Here is a 19,446-nt window from a genome sequence, read left to right as displayed (position 1 = left end):
GCTGCTGGGATGACGCTGTTAGATCGACACTTTGGAAAAAAACAGAGTCTCCTGCTGAAACGGCTGCTGTTCCGACAGCGCAGACAGCGCGCTGGTGAGTCGATTGCTCAATATGTCGCTGATTTAAGAGGGCTGGCAAAACCGTGCTGTTTTGGTACTTTATCAGACGAGATGATACGAGATCAGCTAATTGAGAAGACAAATAATACACTCATTCGGGAGCGGTTGCTATTGGAAGATGATGATCTCACTGTAGAGAAAGCTGTAATTCTGGCCTCTCAAATCGAGTCTGCGTCCCAATGCACTGCTAAATTAAACATGGGACATGAATCAAGCGTAAGCAGTGGGGACATGATACAAGAATGCACACAAGTTCACGGGGCAGAGGCAGATATATCTTTGAGTGCGGACATACAGCATGCATACCCTCAAGTTCAGCGCCGATGTGGAAATTGCGGCTCCTCTAGACACTCATCACGTGCTCTTGACTGTCCGGCACGGGGACAAACATGTCGACACTGTCAAAAGCAGAACCACTTTGCAAAATGGTGTCGGTCTGCTCCAGTCCAGTCCAAGCTACTTCACAGCGGAATCCACGTGTGAATGCTACAACCCCTGCTATTATTCATTCAATCAACACTAATTCAGCAGGGTTTTCTACATGCACTGTTAATATAGCAGACTCATGTATTCCTTTGCTACTGGACACAGGGGCTAAAGTCTCGCTGCTCAATATGGCCACTTATGAGCGTTTCCTGTCACACTTGCCCATCCAGCCACCCTCTCTGAATTTGTTTGGATATGGAAGTTATCCGAATGGATATGGAAGTTCGAATTGACGTTATTGGTCTTGTACATGCACCTGTCCAATATGGCACCAAAGCTCTATCTAACTCCCCATTTCACATTACTCGCAATGGCAGCAATATCCTCGGACTGGACCTGTTTATGAGTCTGGACTTTTCTCTACTAGACAACAAGTGGGCTCAAATTCTGACTGTCAGTTGTCCTTGGCAACTAGAATGGCCAACACTGTTTGAGGGCCTTGGGTGTTTAGCTGCTTTCACACACCAACCTCTCTTGGACCCCACAGTGAAACCAGTAATTCAGCCACTTCGCCGCATTCCGCTGGCATTGCGTGAGGAAGTCACAGCAGAACTCAGTAAACTGCAAGCAGAGGGCATCATCGAACCTGTTGATGCCTCCCAATGGGTGTCTAATTTGACGGTGGCTAAGAAAAAATCTGGTGGCCTGAGAGTTTGTGTGGACTTAAGATCCGTCAATAAAGCAGTAATCCCAGATCGCTACCCTCTGCCGACAATCGAAGAGCTGACTACACACTTTCACGGCTCAACAATTTTTTCCAAACTTGACCTTCGCCAAGGTTATCTCCAGGTTCCCCTTCACCCAGACAGTAGAAACCTTACTGCATTTGTTACGCATGTTGGCGTATTCCGTTACACGAGGATGCCTTTTGGACTCAGTTCGGCGCCTAGCTGTTTCCAAAAAATTATGTCCACCATCCTGGCAAGTGTCCCTGGTCTTGCCATTTACCTGGATGATGTCATTGTCCATGCCCCAAATGCAGTGATTCACGAACAGCGCTTAAGGGACACTTTTGCTGCCCTCAGTCAACATAATCTGACGCTTAATGTGGAGAAATGCTTGTTTGCGGTGCCAGAGGTTGACTTTGTTGGCTTTCATGTTTCAGCTGAGGGCCTTTCGCCATTACACTCTAATATTGAGGCTATACATCAGGTGCCAGAGCCTTCGTCCACAGCGCAAGTCGCATCGTTCCTGGGGATGACAACATACTATATGCGTTTCCTGCCCCAATATTCCACCATTACATACCCTCTTCGCCAGCTGCTAAAAAAGGATGCTACTTGGACCTGGTCTTCGGCTTGTTCAGACGCTGTACGCAGACTCAAGGAACTGTTGACAAGCCCACCTGTTTTAGCCCACTTCAGTCTTGACTGCCCCACGCTGGTCACTTGTGATGCTTCAGCTACTGCCGCTGGCGCGGTTCTTTCACAACTCCAGAACGGTATCGAACGGCCAGTGGCTTTTGCTTCTCGGGCATTCAACCTGACAGAACAAAAGTACTCTGCTGGAGAGAGGGAGGCTCTGGCTTGTGTATGGGCCTGTGAGCGCTGGCATGCCTACCTTTATGGCCGGAAATTCACTCTTCGCACCGATCACCAAGTAAGTCCCTCACCAAGCCCTTCGCACCGATCACCAAGCCCCCAGTGTTTGTGACGTCTGGCCACAAACCCTTGCGCATGTACCGCTGGACTGACCGTCTCCAGCAGTATGACTTTACAATACAGTACACGTCAGGGAGAGATAATGTAGTAGCCGATTTGCTGTCCCGTTCTGTGTCATTTCCCATTGCCTCCTGTCATGCGACTGAAGAAAGGGATCTTATTCAAATGGTGCACGCACCCCTCGTGGCTTTCGTGTCCTTGGAGGAACTCACAGAGGAGTCGGCAGCTGATTCCACCCTCTTCACTGTCCGTGAGTATGTCTTGAATGGCTGGCCAGCCCAAGTCACAACGGATATCCAGCCGTATGCCAGAGTGAAGCATGAATTGTCATGCTGGAACGATACATGCTTGGCCCGTGGACACTGTGTCATTATCCTTGATAAGCTCAGAGGCCGGGTGCTGGCCATGGCGCATGAGGGCCATCTTGGCATAGTCAAACTGAAGCAGCGTTGTGGAGAGCTGGTATGGTGGCCAGGGTTGGACAAAGACATTGAACAGCTTGTTCGGGACTGTACTCCATGTCTTGTAAGCGGGAAAATGGGCCCACCAACCCCACCGCCACTGGGGTCTTTGCCTTGGCCAACTCAACCTTGGGACCACATTCAACTAGATATCTGTGGTGAACTTCATGATGTGCCCCATCATTCGCGGTTCCTCGTTGTAGCTTATGACCTACACTCAAAGTGGCCAGAGGTTGCACCTGTGGGCTCTGTTACATCCAGTTCCATCATTGACTTTCTGGAGTCGCTCTTTTCCCGCTGGGGCCTGCCAAGGTCCTTGACGACTGACAATGGCCCTCAACTAGTGTCTGCTGAGTTTACTGATTACATCCAAAGCAAAGGGATCAAACACATACGAACAGCTTATTATCATCCGCAGTCAAATGGGGGCGTAGAGAGATTTAATCAGTCCCTAAAAAATGGTCTGAGAGCCCACTTAGCTCAAGGATGCTCTTTCAAAGAGGCTTTGTCTCAGACTCTTCTACACTACAGAGCAGCTCAGCATGCCACCACTGGGGCGTCACCAGCAAAACTGATGCTGGGACGAGAGCTGGAGTTACCCCTACACAGACTTCGGCCTCCTACTTCATGCCGGGGAAACCCTGTGGTGAAAGCCAGGGTGTGCAGACAACAGCTCAAAGCACAGGGCAGATACAATGAAAAAAAAAAGGCCAGAATTCCCAGAATCTCCCCACTGGACTGGGTGCGGGTTCAGCAGCCACACAGGAAAAACAAGCTCCACACTTTCTGGTCACAGCCACAGCAGGTACAGAAGCAGTTAGGTCCAGTGCCCGGTTGCATAAAGCACCTTAAGTTTTTCCCTTTAGTATGATACTTAAGGGGCGATTTACCCTTACCTAAGAGAATAACTTAAGGGTGTTGCATATAATCTCTTAAACGGTTCTCTTAGGTAAGGGAAACATTTAAGTGTTTCACGACAGCGATCCTGGATTCACGTTATAAAAGTCTGTTGTTGCCATAGATACGCAAAACACTAACATGTCGGAATATCACGTGTCAGTCCAGTGACGCTATCACGCAACACCGCGTTAGCTCCGAAAGTGGCGGCAGTTTGTGTTGTTCACAGTGTCATGCTTTGGCATTTGTTTAGGTTTTGTGAATGCATTTCTGGCTCTGTGTCTCAAAATACAGCTGAGTATATTTCCATAGCATACCTCCTTTCTTCTGTCATGATTCCTTTTAAAACACAGAATCAGCTCGTTCTCCTGTGAATCTTTTTCTGCACGGGTCGGCCACACACTCTCCGTGCGCGCACTGACTTAACGTTGTGATAGTTTACATGCGAGTCACGTGTAATGACAGACAGACAGCCGTCTAGTTTGATAGCTATGTCAAAAATTGCGCGTCGATCAAACCGGTATTCAAGCAACAATTTTTCATCGCTAAGATGGTCCAAAGGGTTCTCCCGATCTCTAAAAATTCGTCTTTGCACATAATTATCTTCAACTGGTTCCATAAATTCAGCCATGTCGTCTTATTTTTGTGCGCGTTACTCTTAAGGTTACGATTTCCAAACCTTAAATTATACTTAGGGAAATGACCGTTAAGGGGTTTTATGCAACAGTTAACGCTTTTTAAGGGATTACTTAAGGGAAAAAACAGCATTTAAGGGAAATTCTAAGTGTTTATGACGTTTCACTTAAAAAAACCGTTAAGTAACACTTAAGGGTATTTTTCTGCAACACCCTTAGATTTAAGGGAAACATAAGGGCGAACTTAAGGGAAATTTTCACTTAAGGTGCTTTATGCAACCGGGCACAGGTACATTCCAGTTATCTGATGGTTCCCGTTGGCATGCCAGTCGGCTTAGGAAAGTACAATGCCCTTCTGGTGTGGATCACACTCAGGACGCCACGCTCCCCTGCTCTCTACTGAGTTCTTCGTGCCCCCGGCCCCCAGCACAGCATCCGGCGGCCCCACAATCGTCAATCCCGCCACCATCCGCAGCACTGCCAGGCAGACCTACCAGACTGCATATTCGGCCTGCCCGTTTTCAGGATTACTTAACATCTTTTCACAATATGTCTCACAATCTTTTCAATATGTTTGTTACATTTATAAGATAGAACGAATGCTTGTTTCTTTAAGGGTTGGGGAACGGAAGTGACGTAGAGGTTTGAATGTTTTTTGACACTGTTCGGTGATGTAAACAAGGACAATAAAAGAAGTCAAGTAAGCTCAAGTACGAGTCGTATTTACAGACATAACACAAAACTATTTGCGGATGAGTAAATATTGTGAAGCAACAGACTTCGCTCATTGCTCTTGGGAGACTCATTAATAAAGAGGGGATAAAATGTAATAAATATAAGGTTTTATAAGAGTAAGCGAGCAAAAACTATTCTCTCTCTCATATATAGATAGATAGATACTGTAGATAGATAGATAGATAGATAGATAGATAGAGAGAGAGAGAGAGAGAGAGAGAGAGAGAGCAACAACATAAAGAGAGAGAGATAGATAGATAGATATATAGATACTGTAGATAGATAGACATAGAGAGAGAGAGAGAGAGCGCAACAACATAAAGAGAGATAGATAGATAGATAGAGAGAGAGCAACAACATAAAGAGAGAGAGAGAGAGAGAGAGAGAGAGAGAGAGAGAGAGAGAGAGAGAGAGAGAGAGAGAGAGAGAGAGAGAGAGAGAGAGAGAGGATATATAGGCTAGCTGCATATGTGTGTATCTTACGGCAACACACAACAGTCCGTCGGAAGCGGCTGTTTGTACTCCTTATCATGCAGAAAAGGGATTGTGCGTAGATATTTAATAAGATCTCCAGGTGGTGCTGGAACCAGACCTGCAAACATAGAAGAACATAGTAAAAAGCTATGAACAAATACAGCAAAATGAAAACACGCTCTTTGTCGACGCTCTGTACACAACACTGATTTCTGACATTTGGTTTCCTTTTGTAGTCTCTAAGGTCCTTGAAGCTTGCAGAAAATACAGTTTTGTCAGAATCGCCCTCATTCTGATTATTTACTTTAATGGAGCAAATAATGACTAAATTAATTTGTTAAACAAGATAAAAGCGCATGCTTAATGTCACAACAAATGTGTGATTAATCCAACTAAAATCCAAGTAAAAAAATGCAAGTTAAAAAAAACCTATGTAATAGGCTACACTGTAGTGACATGAAAATAGAAATACATTACATTTACATTTACATTTACATTACATTTATTCATTTAGCAGACGGTTCCGAAATAATTAAGAAATAATTCAGTTATCGAAATTCAGTTATAAGAAATAATTCAGTTATCGCAATTATTTGTATGACAATCATCAGCAGAAACTTAATCGCTTTTTTTTAGCGTTCAGATAAGATACTTTTTAAAGATAAAGATCAATGTTTGTGAGTAGTAGCCTATATTGTGCAGGAAATGGTAGGCTACTAAAGTGTCAGAAAGACGAACAGTTTGCAGCAGGCAAATATTTGACCAATCTATTAATATAATTTGCAATAATTCATAAAACGTCAGCAGATCCTCTTCAAGCACTCTTCCCATTCCCATTCATTAATTTAAAGTCAAGACGCCATGTGTCACGGCCGCTGCTCTGTTTCTCTTTGCCGTGTGTTGTGCTCCCTCTACTGTTGCACTGCAGAGCTACGGGGAGCAACCAGGTGGATTGGACACACCGGTGCACAGGTGTGCCCGTCTAGAAAAGCATCCTGACTAAGTGGGCGAGCGATTTTCTCCTTACTCCGATCCCTGGCCAGGACCGAGACCTAACCCGGCGCTGCTGCGTACTTTGAAAGGCCTCGTAACCGAACGTTTGTGATTGAATGTCTGGAATAAATATGTGTTTTGTAACCGCCGACGCTTCCTCCCTGCTAAGGGCGTAACACCATGTGTGTATTATTCAGACTTTCAGCTGTGTAAATCTGTTCCTGCTTTTATTAAAAGCATAATGCATACATTTTGTGCATTTAAAAGGGTGGTGTAGCGTAATGACCTTTCCACAAGATGTAAAATAAATCTCTGATGTCCCCAGAGTACACTCTTAAAAATAAAGGTTCCAAAATACGGGTCATAGAAGAACCCTTTTAGTGAATCGTTCTAAAAAGAACCATTTTTTGAGATGATTTGGCCACTCATTCCACCTAGTGTCAGTTCAGAAATCCAAAAGTCAATTTTTTATTAACTTTGAGAAAGGTTTGTGTAAGATAATCATTCTGTTAAATGTAATGTAATGGTTCTTTATCTGCATCATTGACTCAATAAAGAACCATTTTCTTCCAAAAAAGTTTATTTATAGTGGAAAAAGGTTCTTCTATGACCCCTATTTTGGAACCTTTATTTTTAAGAGTGTATGTATGTGAAGTTTTAGCTCAGAATACCCCACTGATATTTGTATATAACATGTTAAAGTTTTTGTGTGTGTCACTTTAAATGCATATGAGCTCCCGGCATAGGGGGCGGAGCTTGTGTCCTTAGCAGTTTCGATTACCTCACACACTGAAAATTTTTAAAAAAACATGTAGCCTTTCATGTTCAAACCGGAATCCGAAAGATGGAGAGACTCAAGAAGAAGTGACAACATGTAACAAACATTTATGAATTTATTTATAGCTTATCTTCTAGTCATTGATTCTGTCTTGATCATCTATAAATCGTGTTCCGGGGGTGGGGTGTATGTAAATTCAGGGTTGGTGATGTCACTTACCCGGGAGGAATGTCGTGTAGTCCCTATACCAGCCATTTGTTGTAGTCCTCAAAAAGCAATTTCTTTAAAATAAAATATCTCCCTTTGCTTTGAACTTTGAGCGTCAGATGTTGTTTATGCTCAAACAGCAACATTACACACTTACTAATGTTAGAAAAGTGTAATCATAATCAACCACCCCTTTTAATACATTCTAGGTTCATCCTAAAGATAGGCTATTTTCCAAAGACCCATGCATTAATATTTACAACGACCATTTAAACTGCCCCCTCTTAATCAGTTTTTTTTTTTACTTTTTATTATATGAGATCAGCAAACAACTAATCCCATAAATGTGTCAAACAACATAACTTATTGTATTTCACATGTGAACCCTCATGCATGCAGGCAGGTGTGTGTGAGCGCTGTGATGGTGTTTACCGTCAGGTGTCTCCTTCATCCCAATGGTTCCGCCGGTGTATAAGACCAGGACATTCACCTTGTCCTCATCGGACTGGCTGAGAGATTTCTGCACCTGAAACGCATCAGGTCGACTTATCCTGCTTCGAGAAAGAGCTTGACCCAGAGAAGACATGCTTGTTGAAGATCGAGCCGGGGTTGTGTGTTTCCACTCTGCAATATCGTACTCATTTATATGGTGGAGGCAAACCTCTCCCTCTGAAAATCTCTAGGACCGCCCACAAAAGTCTCAATTTTTCACAAAAAAACTGCCAAATATGAAAATAAAGTACAAACAAGTGTCCATATATAGGCTACAGTATAAGGGTGACCAGACGTCCCTGTTTTCCATGGACAGTCCCAGTTTTTGTTATCAATAATCATCAATCAAGTTATCATTAAATATCAAAAAAGACAACGCTTTCGGGTTCAATGTACTAATCATGTTAAATTTGTATCTACTATATAACAAAGGCCTAAACCACATGTGTGATCTTTTAAATGTTCATACAGACTGAAACCAAAACATGCATGAATAGGGCATATATAAAAAAATTACACATGGTGACCTGTTTTTTGTACTTTTTTTTTTTTAAGTCAAGTCAAGTCAAGAATATTTGTATAGCGCTTTTCACAATACAGATTGTCTCAAAGCAGCTTCACAGTATTAATTAAAATAATAATAAAACGTCCACGTTTGGTAATTCTGATCAATAGTATTATTAATTGATTACATTAAATTGAATATCCCCAACTGAGCAAGCCAAAGGCATCAGTGGCAAGGAACCGAAAAACTCCAAGTGACCTAATGGTGACCTAAAACTCCATCAGGTGACCCAATGGAGAGAAAAAAAACTTGGGATTTTTTTTTAAATTATTAATTATTTTAATACAGATTGGATTCTGTTGGTTATAGTCACTTACCTAAGGCTAAAATAAATGTTGTGTCTCTAACAAGTGCTTTCAACCTTCTTTTTGTTCTGAATGGAACACTTGAGTTTTGCCACGACTTGACATCCCACCCGCCTGGACATTACTGAATGCTTTTTCAAGTGCCTCCACTTGAAAAAACACGAAAAGGAACTTTTAAATAGGAAATGACGGAATATTTACGTACATATTTACAGTGGGTCCATTTGCATGGGATTATAGTATTAGCCTACCTGGGGTAATTTTTCGGACCTTTTTACAGAAGGAATGGAATTGGAGGCTGCTGGTTCTGTGCGTACCCTGAGAAAAAATCAGCAGGCGCCCCGATAGGAAATATTGAGGATAATCTGTTTATTGATGGTGACATCATGAAGTATCCTAGTTCAAACCTGGCATTCAATGAAATAGTTTTCTGGGACTGTAAACCATAAGTACTCTGTGGGAAAGAAAGAAAGTTTTACAGGCAGTTGCTACGGTTCACATTCCAGGCAGTCTCTCTCCCACTCGTGTTCACATGATGTATTCAGAGGCAGGTGTATTCTACAGAAATTCATATGAAATTTACCATTCTCATGAAATTCGGTTCATTTGGGGTGTTTCCGAAAAGTATCATTAGCCAACTGTTGCGAAACATTTCACGCACTACTGACAGGATGCTATCTGTGCACGCGATCTGAGTTTAACATGCATACACAAGCATATGGTTGCGCGCCTAAACGGCTACACAGAAATATATCAAAATGCCAAGGCGAGTATTCAGCACTGTGTGCGTTCCCTCACTCACTCACTCACTCAGTCAGTCAGTCAGTTGGTAACACACAAGGTGCTGAAACCCTATTGTAATTGTTATTTTGGATTTTTATTGTTATTTTTCCATATTGAAAACAGACAATACGACTGCAGTGTTTCTCATCAATCACCAAGTTAAAACAGGGTCTCGGTCATGTCTCCAACTGACACAAATAATTGTTGCTATGGGTGGACAGACACCTCCTGTTGATCAGAGTGATGCATATTCCTGGTCAGAGCTAGCCTGGCTAACGTCAGACCTTGTCTCATTGACATTGAGACGTGGTCTGGGAACCACATGTTCATTTTCTCGTATTTGAGGCGTGGTTTACGAATGCCCAGAGCCGTTTATTGGGTGTTACGAATGTCTATCAAATGCGCCTGTATGTAGCTCATAGCCAATCGTTTCAATTATACCAGATGACGTATGTAGAGTGACCGAAATTCGACGAGGAAGAAGACGATGGGTCAGAGATTTATGTCTACTATATATAAACTACACTACTTAGAACACTATCTAAGGCTGCATCGAAAGGTAACTTTGCGTCTGCTGCCATGTTGGGTCAATAGATATAAACTAGAAAAAAAGTTTGATGAGACAAACTTTAAGTTGGCTTGAGAAAGCCGGACCAGAGAGTTTGAAGAAGTTTAAAGTGGTTTGAAGTCGGATAGATGGATTAGTTAGAAAAGAAAAGAAAGATTATTTAGATAGACAGAAGGATTGGTTTCACTGAAAGAAAGATTAGTTAGAAAGAAAGAAAGATTAGTTAGAAAGAAAGAAAGAAAGATTAGTTAGAAAGAAAGAAAGAAAGAAAGATTAGTTAGAAACAAAGAAGAAAGATTAGTTAGAAAGAAAGAAAGAAAGAAGAAAGATTAGAAAGAAAGAAGAAAGATTAGTTAAAAAGAAAGAAAGAAAGAAAGATTAGTTAGAAAGAAAGAAAGAAAGAAAGATTAGTTAGAAAGAAAGAAAGAAGAAAGATTAGTTAGAAAAGAAAGAAAGATTAGTTAGAAAGAAAGAAAGAAAGAAAGAAGAAAGATTAGTTAGAAATAAAGAAAGATTAGTTACAAAGAAAAAAAGAAAGAAAGAAAGAAAGAAGAAAGATTAGTTAGAAAGAAAGAAAGATTAGTTAGAAAGAAAGAAAGAAAGAAGAAAGATTAGTTAGAAAGAAAGAAAGAAAGAAGAAAGATTAGTTAGAAAGAAAGAAAGAATAAAGATTAGTTAGAAAGAAAGAAAGAAAGAAAGAAAGAATAAAGATTAGTTAGAAAGAAAGAAAGAAAGAAAGAAAGAAAGAAGAAAGATTAGTTAGAAAGAAAGAAAGAAAGAAAGAAGAAAGATTAGTTAGAAAGAAAGAAAGAAAGAAAGAAAGAAGAAAGATTAGTTAGAAAGAAAGAAAGAAAGAAAGAAGAAAGAATAGTTAGAAAGAAAGAAAGAAAGAAAGAAAGAAAGAAAGAAAGAAAGAAATAAAGAAGAAATATTAGTTAGAAAGAAAGAAAGAAAGAAAGAAGAAAGATTAGCTAGAAAGAAAGAAAGAAAGAAGAAAGAATAGTTAGAAAGAAAGAAAGAAGGAAAGAAAGAGAAAGAAAGAAAGAAAGAAAGAAAGAAAGAAAGAAAGAAAGAAGAAAGATTAGTTAGAAAGAAAGAAAGAAAGAAAGAAGAAAGATTAGTTAGAAAGAAAGAAAGAAAGAAAGAAAGAAAGAAGAAAGATTAGTTAGAAAGAAAGAAAGAAAGAAAGAAAGAAAGAAAGAAAGAAAGAAGAAAGATTAGGTAGAAAGAAAGAAAGAAAGAAAGAAAGAAAGAAAGAAAGAAAGAAAGAAAGAAAGAAGAAAGATTAGTTAGAAAGAAAGAAAGAAAGAAGAAAGATTAGTTAGAAAGAAAGAAAGAAAGAAAGAAAGAAAGAAAGAAAGAAGAAAGAATAGTTAGAAAGAAAGAAAGAAAGAAAGAAAGAAGAAATATTAGTTAGAAAGAAAGAAAGAAAGAAGAAAGATTAGCTAGAAAGAAAGAAAGAAAGAAAGAAGAAAGATTAGCTAGAAAGAAAGAAAGAAAGAAGAAAGAATAGTTAGAAAGAAAGAAAGAAGGAAAGATTAGTTAGAAAGAAAGAAAGAAAGAAAGAAAGAAAGAAAGAAAGAAAGAAAGAAAGAAAGAAAGAAGAAAGATTAGCTAGAAAGAAAGAAAGAAAGAAAGAAGAAAGAATAGTTAGAAAGAAAGAAAGAAGGAAAGAAAGAAAGAAAGAAAGAAAGAAAGAAAGAAAGAAAGAAAGAAAGAAGAAAGATTAGTTAGAAAGAAAGAAAGAAAGAAAGAAAGAAAGATTAGTTAGAAAGAAAGAAAGAAAGAAAGAAAGAAAGAAAGAAAGAAAGAAAGAAAGAAAGAAAGAAAGAAGAAAGGTTAGTTAGAAAGAAAGAAAGAAAGAAAGAAAGAAAGAAAGAAAGATTAGTTAGAAAGAAAGAAAGAAGAAAGATTAGCTAGAAAGAAAGAAAGAAAGAAGAAAGAATAGTTAGAAAGAAAGAAAGAAGGAAAGAAAGAAAGAAAGAAAGAAAGAAAGAAAGAAAGAAAGAAAAGAAAGAAAAGAAAGAAAGAAAGATTAGTTAGAAAGAAAGAAAGAAAGAAAGAAAGAAAGAAAGAAAGAAGAAAGATTAGTTAGAAAGAAAGAAAGAAAGATTAGTCAGAAAAAGAAAGATAGATTAGTTAGAAAGAAAAAAGATAGATTGTTAGAAAGAAAAAAGATAGATAGATTAGTTAGAAAGAAAGAAAGATAGATTAGTTAGAAAGAAAGATAGATAGATTAGTTAGAAAGAAAGATAGATAGATTAGTTAGAAAGAAAGAAAGAAAGAAAGAAAGAAAGAAAGAAAGAAGAAAGATTAGTTAGAAAGAAAGAAAGAAAGAAAGAAAGAAGAAAGATTAGAAAGAAAGAAAGAAAGATTAGTTAGAAAGAAAGAAAGAAAGAAAGAAAGAAAGAAAGAAAGAAAGAAAGAAAGAAAGAAGAAAGATTAGTTAGAAAGAAAGAAAGAAAGAAAGAAAGAAAGAAAGAAGAAAGAAGAAAGATTAGAAAGAATGAAAGAAAGAAAGAAGAAAGATTAGTTAAAAAGAAAGAAAGAAAGAAAGAAAGAAGAAAGATTAGAAAGAAAGAAAGAAGAAAGATTAGTTAAAAAGAAAGAAAGAAAGAAAGAAAGAAAGAAAGAAGGAAAGAAAGAAAGAAAGAAGAAAGATAGAAGAAAGATTAGTTAGAAAGAAAGAAAGAAAGAAAGAAGAAAGATTAGTTAGAAAGAAAGAAAGAAAGAAAGAAAGAAAGAAAGAAAGATTAGTTAGAAAGAAAGAAAGAAAGAAAGAAGAAATAATAGTCAGAAAGAAAGAAATAAAGAAATAAAGAAAGAAAGAAAGAAAGAAAGAAAGAAGAAAGATTAGTTAGAAAGAAAGAAAGAAAGAAAGAAGAAAGAAAGATTAGTTAGAAAGAAAGAAAGAAAGAAAGAAGAAAGATTAGTTAGAAAGAAAGAAAGAAAGAAAGAAAGAAGAAAGATTAGTTAGAAAGAAAGAAAGAAAGAAAGAAAGAAAGAAAGAAAGAAAGAAAGAAAGAAAGAAAGAAAGAAAGAAAGAAAGAAGAAAGATTAGTTAGAAAGAAAGAAAGAAAGAAAGAAAGAAAGAAGAAAGATTAGCTAAAAAAAGGAAGAAAGATTAGTTAGAAAGAGAGAAAGAAAGAAAGAAAGAAAGAAGGAAGATTAGTTAGAAAGAAAGAAAGAAAGAAAGAAAGAAAGAAGAAAGATTAGTTAGAAAGAAAGAAAGAAAGAAAGAAAGAAAGAAAGAAAGAAAGAAAGAAAGAAAGAAAGAAAGAAAGAAAGAAAGAAAGAAGAAAGATTAGTTAGAAAGAAAGAAAGAAAGAAAGCAGAAATAATAGTCAGAAAGAAAGAAAGAAATAAAGAAAGAAAGAAAGAAAGAAGAGATTAGTTAGAAAGAAAGAAAGAAAGAAGAAAGAAAGATTAGTTAGAAAGAAAGAAAGAAAGAAAGAAGAAAGATTAGTTAGAAAGAAAGAAAGAAAGAAAGAAAGAAGAAAGATTAGTTAGAAAGAAAGAAAGAAAGAAAGAAAGAAAGAAAGAAAGGAAGAAAGATTAGTTAGAAAGAAAGAAAGAAAGAAAGAAAGAAAGAAAGAAAGATTAGTTAGAAAGAAAGAAAGAAAGAAAGAAAGAAAGAAAGAAAGAAGAAAGATTAGTTAGAAAGAAAGAAAGAAAGAAAGAAAGAAAGAAAGAAAGAAAGAAGAAAGATTAGTTAGAAAGAAAGAAAGAAGAAAGATTAGTTAGAAAGAAAGAGAAAAAGAAAGAAAGAAAGAAAGAAATAATAGTTAGAAAGAAAGAAATAAAGAAAGAAGAAAGATTAGTTAGAAAGAAAGAAAGAAAGAAGAAAGATTAGTTAGAAAGAAAGAAAGAAAGAAAGAAAGATAGATTAGTTAGAAAGAAAGAAAGAAAGAAAGAAAGAAAGAAAGAAGAAAGATTAGTTAGAAAGAAAGAAAGAAAGAAAGAAAGAAAGAAAGAAAGAAAGATTAGTTAGAAAGAAAGAAAGAAAGATTAGTTAGAAAGAAAGAAAGAAAGAAAGAAAGAAAGAAAGAAAGAAAGAAAGAAAGAAGAAAGATTAGTTTGAAAGAAAGAAAGAAAGAAGAAAGATTAGTTAGAAAGAAAGAAAGAAAGATTAGTTAGAAAGAAAGATAGATAGATTAGTTAGAAATAAAGATAGTTAGATTAGTTAGAATGAAAGAAAGAGTTTAGTTAGAAAGAAAGAAAGAAAGAAAGGAGGATAGATTTGTTAGTTAGAAAGAAAGATAGATTAGTCAGAAAGAAAGATAGATTAGTTAGAAAGAAAGAAATAAATAAATATAGATTAGTTAGAAAGAAAGAAAGATTAGTCAGAAAAAGAAAGATAGATTAGTTAGAAAGAAAAAAGATAGATTGTTAGAAAGAAAAAAGATATAGATTAGTTAGATAGATAGATAGATAGATTTGTTAGTTAGAAAGAAAAAAGATAGATAGATTAGTTAGAAAGAAAGATAGATTAGTTAGAAAGAAAGAAATATGGATTAGTTAGAAAGAAAGATAGATTAGTTAGAAAGAAAGAAAGAAAGATAGATTAGTTAGAAAGAAAGAAAGAAAGATAGATTAGTTAGAAAGAAAGAAAGAAAGAAAGAAGGAAGGATAGATTAGTTAGTTAGAAAGAAAGATAGATTTGTCAGAAAGAAAGATAGATTAGTTAGAAAGAAAAAAGATAGATAGATTAGTTAGAAAGAAAGAAAGATAGATTAGTTAGAAAGAAAGAAAGATAGATAGATTACTTAGAAAGAAAAAAAGATAGATTAGTTAGAAAGAAAGATAGATTAGTCAGAAAGAAAGAAAGATAGATTAGTTAGAAAGAAAGAAAGATAGATAGATTATTTAGAAAGAAAAAAGATAGATTAGTTAGAAAGAAAGAAAGATAGATTAGTTAGAAAGAAAGAAAGATAGATTAGTTAGAAAGAAAGATATTTAGATTAGTTAGAAAGATAGATTGATTAGTTAGAAAGAAAGAAAGAAAGAAAGAAAGAAAGAAAGAAAGAAAGAAAGAAAGAAAGATAGATTAGTCAGAAAGAAAGAAAGATAGATTAGTTAGAAAGAAAAAGATAGATAGATTAGTTAGAAAGAAAGAAAGAAAGATAGATTAGTCAGAAAGAAAGTAAGAAAGATTAGTTAGAAAGAAAAAAGATAGATTAGTTAGAAAGAAAAAAGATAGATTAGTTAGAAAGAAAGAAAGATAGATTAGTTAGAAAGAAAAAAGATAGATAGATTAGTTAGAAAGAAAAAAGATAGATAGATTAGTTAGAAAGAAAGAAAGAAAGATAGATTAGTCAGAAAGAAAGAAAGATAGATTAGTTAGAAAGAAAAAAGATAGATTACTTAGAAAGAAAAAGATAGATTAGTTAGAAAGAAAGAAAGAAAGAAAGAAAGATAGATGAGTCAGAAAGAAAGAAAGATAGATTAGTTAGAAAGAAAGATTTAGTAACAGATAGATAGATAGATAGATAGATAGATAGATAGATAGATAGATAGATAGATAGATAGATAAATTCATTAGTACATATAGAATGGTAGTTTAATTGAGTATAGGGCTTCAGGGAGTTTAGATTTGAGTTTTTGTGTTGTACACTACTGGGCCACCGTAGTCTTGGCTCAATTTGAGCATGTTGCAATGAAAGTCAATGGGATTTTTATGGTTTTTAATATTAATTTTTAAGAAATCTGAAAGTCAAATCAGTCTGAAAAGATATAGCACACTAAGTCAGAACAGTCTGAAGGTCTGACCCGAGTTTGGAGTTTGTAGAGTTAAAGCTCTAGGAGGAGTTAGATATAGAAATTTTTGAGTAAGAAGAATAATAATAACTAGAATGTACATTTCCAGAAGAAAATGTGAAGTGGTGCTTGCAGTGGCAAAATTCGCAGCTCGGTTGCTAGAGTGTGGCACACGATTGCATACGAGACAAAAAACACGTCTGTACGATGTTCTGGTGCTGAGATATGGCTTATTTATGTGTTTGTATGGTTACTAGGGTACCTTATATGGTTGCTATGGTGTGCTTATACAGTTTATTAGATGACATTAGAAGACTAGTTGACAGTCTGAGTCAAAAAAGCCGAACTCCACGTCTCTACGATTTTCTGGAGCTGAAATATAGCTTGTAAATGTTGTTTTATGGTTGCTAGGGTGGCATAAGTGGTTGCTAGGGCATGGCCATGAAGTTGTTATGCCCCTACTTATTGGCTGCTTGATAGGCCGAGTCAAAAGAGCCCAACCCCAAGTCTCTGTGACCTTCTAGTCAAAAGATATGATCTCACAAATGTTGTGCCAATGTTAAGTCTATGGGAATTTTTTCGTCCGATTTATCGGCTGCTGAACGAACATCGTACAACCGATCACTTAGAAAAGTCATAGCACACCTCTCCTCAATGAGCCGGTCGATTTGACACCTCATTCATGGGTCTACGACAAAAAATGCGGGAGGAGTAGCGTGCCGAAGTTTTGTCTTGGTGAATAGTAATCACAATACTAGAATGTACATTTCCAGAAGAAAATGTGAAGTGGTGCTTGCAGTGGCAAAACTCACCGATCGGTTGCTAGAGTGTTGTACATTATTGCATACAAGCCAAGAACCATGTCTGTACGATGTTCTAGTGCTGAGATATGGCTCATTCATGTGTTTGTATGGTTACTAGGGTACTCTATATGGTTGCTATGGTGTGCTTATACAGTTTATGAGATGATATTTAAAGACTAGTTGACAGTCTGAGTCAAAAAAGGCAAACTCCATGTTTTTACTATTTTCTGGAGCTGAAATATGGCTTGGAAATGTAGTTTGATGGTTGCTAGGGTGCCCTAAGTGGTTGCTAGGGCACGGCTATGAAGTTACTATATCACTACTTATTGGCTTCTTGATAGGCCGAGTCAAAAGAGCCCAACCCCAAGTCTCTATGACCTTCTGGTCAAAAGATATGATCTCACAAATTTTGTGCCAATGTTAAGTCTATGGGACTTTTTTCGTCCAATTTATCGCCCGCCGGACGAACATCGTACAACCGATCGCTTAGAAAAGACATAGCACACCTCTCCTCAATGAACCGGTCGATTTGACACCTCATTCATGGGTCTACGACAAAAGGTGCGGGAGGAGTAGCGTGCCGAAGTTTTGTTTAGGAGAATAGTAATCACAACACTAGAATGTACATTTCCAGAAGAAAATGTGAAGTGGTGCTTGCAGTGGCAAAACTCGCCGCTCGGTTGCTAGGGTGCGGTTAGCTAGTTTTTACCAAGATGCTAGCATGATTAGCATGTTGCTAGTATCATGCTAGCATGATTAGCATGTTGTTAGCATTATGCTAGCATTATTAGCATGTTGCTAGCATGATTAGCATGTTGCTAGCATGATGCTAGCATGATGCTAGCATGATTAGCATGATGCTAGCATGATTAGCATGTTGCTAGCATCATGCTAGCATGATTAGCATGTTGTTAGCATCATGCTAGCATCATGCTAGCATGATTAGCATGTTGTTAGCATCATGCTACCAACATGCTAGCATGATTAGCATGTTGCTAGCATGATGCTAGCATGATTAGCATGTTGCTATCATGATGCTAGCAAAAATAAGCATGTTGCAAACATGTTTTAGCTAGATGCTAGCATGATTAGCATATTGCTAGCATCATGCTAGCATGTTTAGCATGTTGCTAGCAGGTTGCTAGCATGGTTGCTAAGGTGTTACTAGGTGGTTGCTAGGGTATTATGGGTGGTTGCTAGGCGGTTGCTAGGGTGTTCTGGGTGGTTGCTATGGTGTTGCTATGCGGTTGCTAGGGTGTTCTGGGTGGTTGCTAGGCGGTTGCTAGGGTGTTCTGGGTGGTTGCTAGGGTGTTGCTAGGGGGTTGCTAGGGTGTTCTGGTTGGTTGCTAGGGTGTTGCTAGGCGGTTGCTAGGGTGTTCTGGGTGGTTGCTAGGGTGTTGCTAGGCGGTTCTGGGTGGTTGCTATGTTGTTGCTATGCGGTTGCTAGGGTATTCTGGGTGGTTGCTAAGGTGTTTTGGGTGGTTGCTAGGCGGTTGCTAGGGTGTTCTGGGTGGTTGCTAGGGTGTTCTGAGTGGTTGCTAGGGTGTTGCTAGGTGGTTGTTAGGGTATTCTGGGTGGTTGCTAGGGTGTTGCTAGGTGGTTGCTAGGGTATTCTGGGTGGTTGCCAGGGTGTTGCTAGGCGGTTGCTAGGGTGTTCTGGGTGGTTGCTAGGGTGTTGCTAGGCGGTTGCTAGGGTATTCTGGGTGGTTGCTATGGTGTTGCTAGGCGGTTGCTAGGGTGTTTTGGGTGGTTGCTAGGGTGTTTTAGGTGGTTGCTATGGTATTCTGGATGGTTGCTATGGTGTTACTAGGTGGTTGGTAGTGTTCACATTTGGTTACTATAGAGTTTTTATAATGTTCATGGCATGATTTAGCACTTAGCTAATCAATATTAGCATGTAGCTATTCACAGCTAGCATGTTTAGCATGTTGAAAGTCCTGTGTGCCAGCATGAGTCAAAAGACCCAACCCCCATCTCTATACGATGTTCTGATGCAGAGATATTGGTCTTGCAAAATGGTTGCTAGGGTACTCTGTTTGGTTGCTAGGGAGTGGCTTGGCAGCTGCCAATCATGAAGCTCCAAAGTCAATGTGAATGTATAAACCAACCCCCATCTCTATACGATGTTTTGATGCAGAGATATAGGTCTTGCAAAATGGTTGCTAGGGTACTCTGTTTGGTTGCTAGGGAGTGGCTTGGCAGCTGCCTATCATGAAACTCCAAAGGCTGCTTGTCAGTATGAATGATATAAACCAACTCCCACGCCTTTGTGACATTCAGAATGGAAGATATCCCTTTTTGGATTTTGGTTGCTAAGGTGCTCGACAATGGTTGCTAGGGCGTGGGCAGTAAGTGTTGAGGTGATTCAGGATTGGCTGTTTGCTGGCCCGAGTCAAACGAGCCCACCCTCATGTTTCTATGACACTTATATCCTGAGATATCCCTTTGATCTCTTTCAATGGAAGTCTATGGAACTTGTTGCTAAGGAGCTCTAAATGGTTGCTAGGGCGTGGCTTGATAGCTTCACAATGATCCTGAGAGACTGATTGGCCGTCTGAGTAAAATGAGCCCGCCCCCTTGTCTCTACGACACTGTGATCCAGAGTTATGTTCAATATAAAAGCGGTTTCTATGGTGTAGGACGGCCCATTTCATGGGCCGTCCTACACCATAGTAAGTCAATGGGGCAACTTTGGGCAGCTCCTGCCCCACAGGGGTGCAACTTTT

Source organism: Rhinichthys klamathensis, unplaced genomic scaffold, assembly GCF_029890125.1.
Source record: "Rhinichthys klamathensis goyatoka isolate OS25496 unplaced genomic scaffold, OSU_Roscu_1.1 h1tg000603l_1, whole genome shotgun sequence".
Taxonomy (NCBI): domain Eukaryota; kingdom Metazoa; phylum Chordata; class Actinopteri; order Cypriniformes; family Leuciscidae; genus Rhinichthys; species Rhinichthys klamathensis.
Note: the sequence above shows the minus strand (reverse complement) of the source record.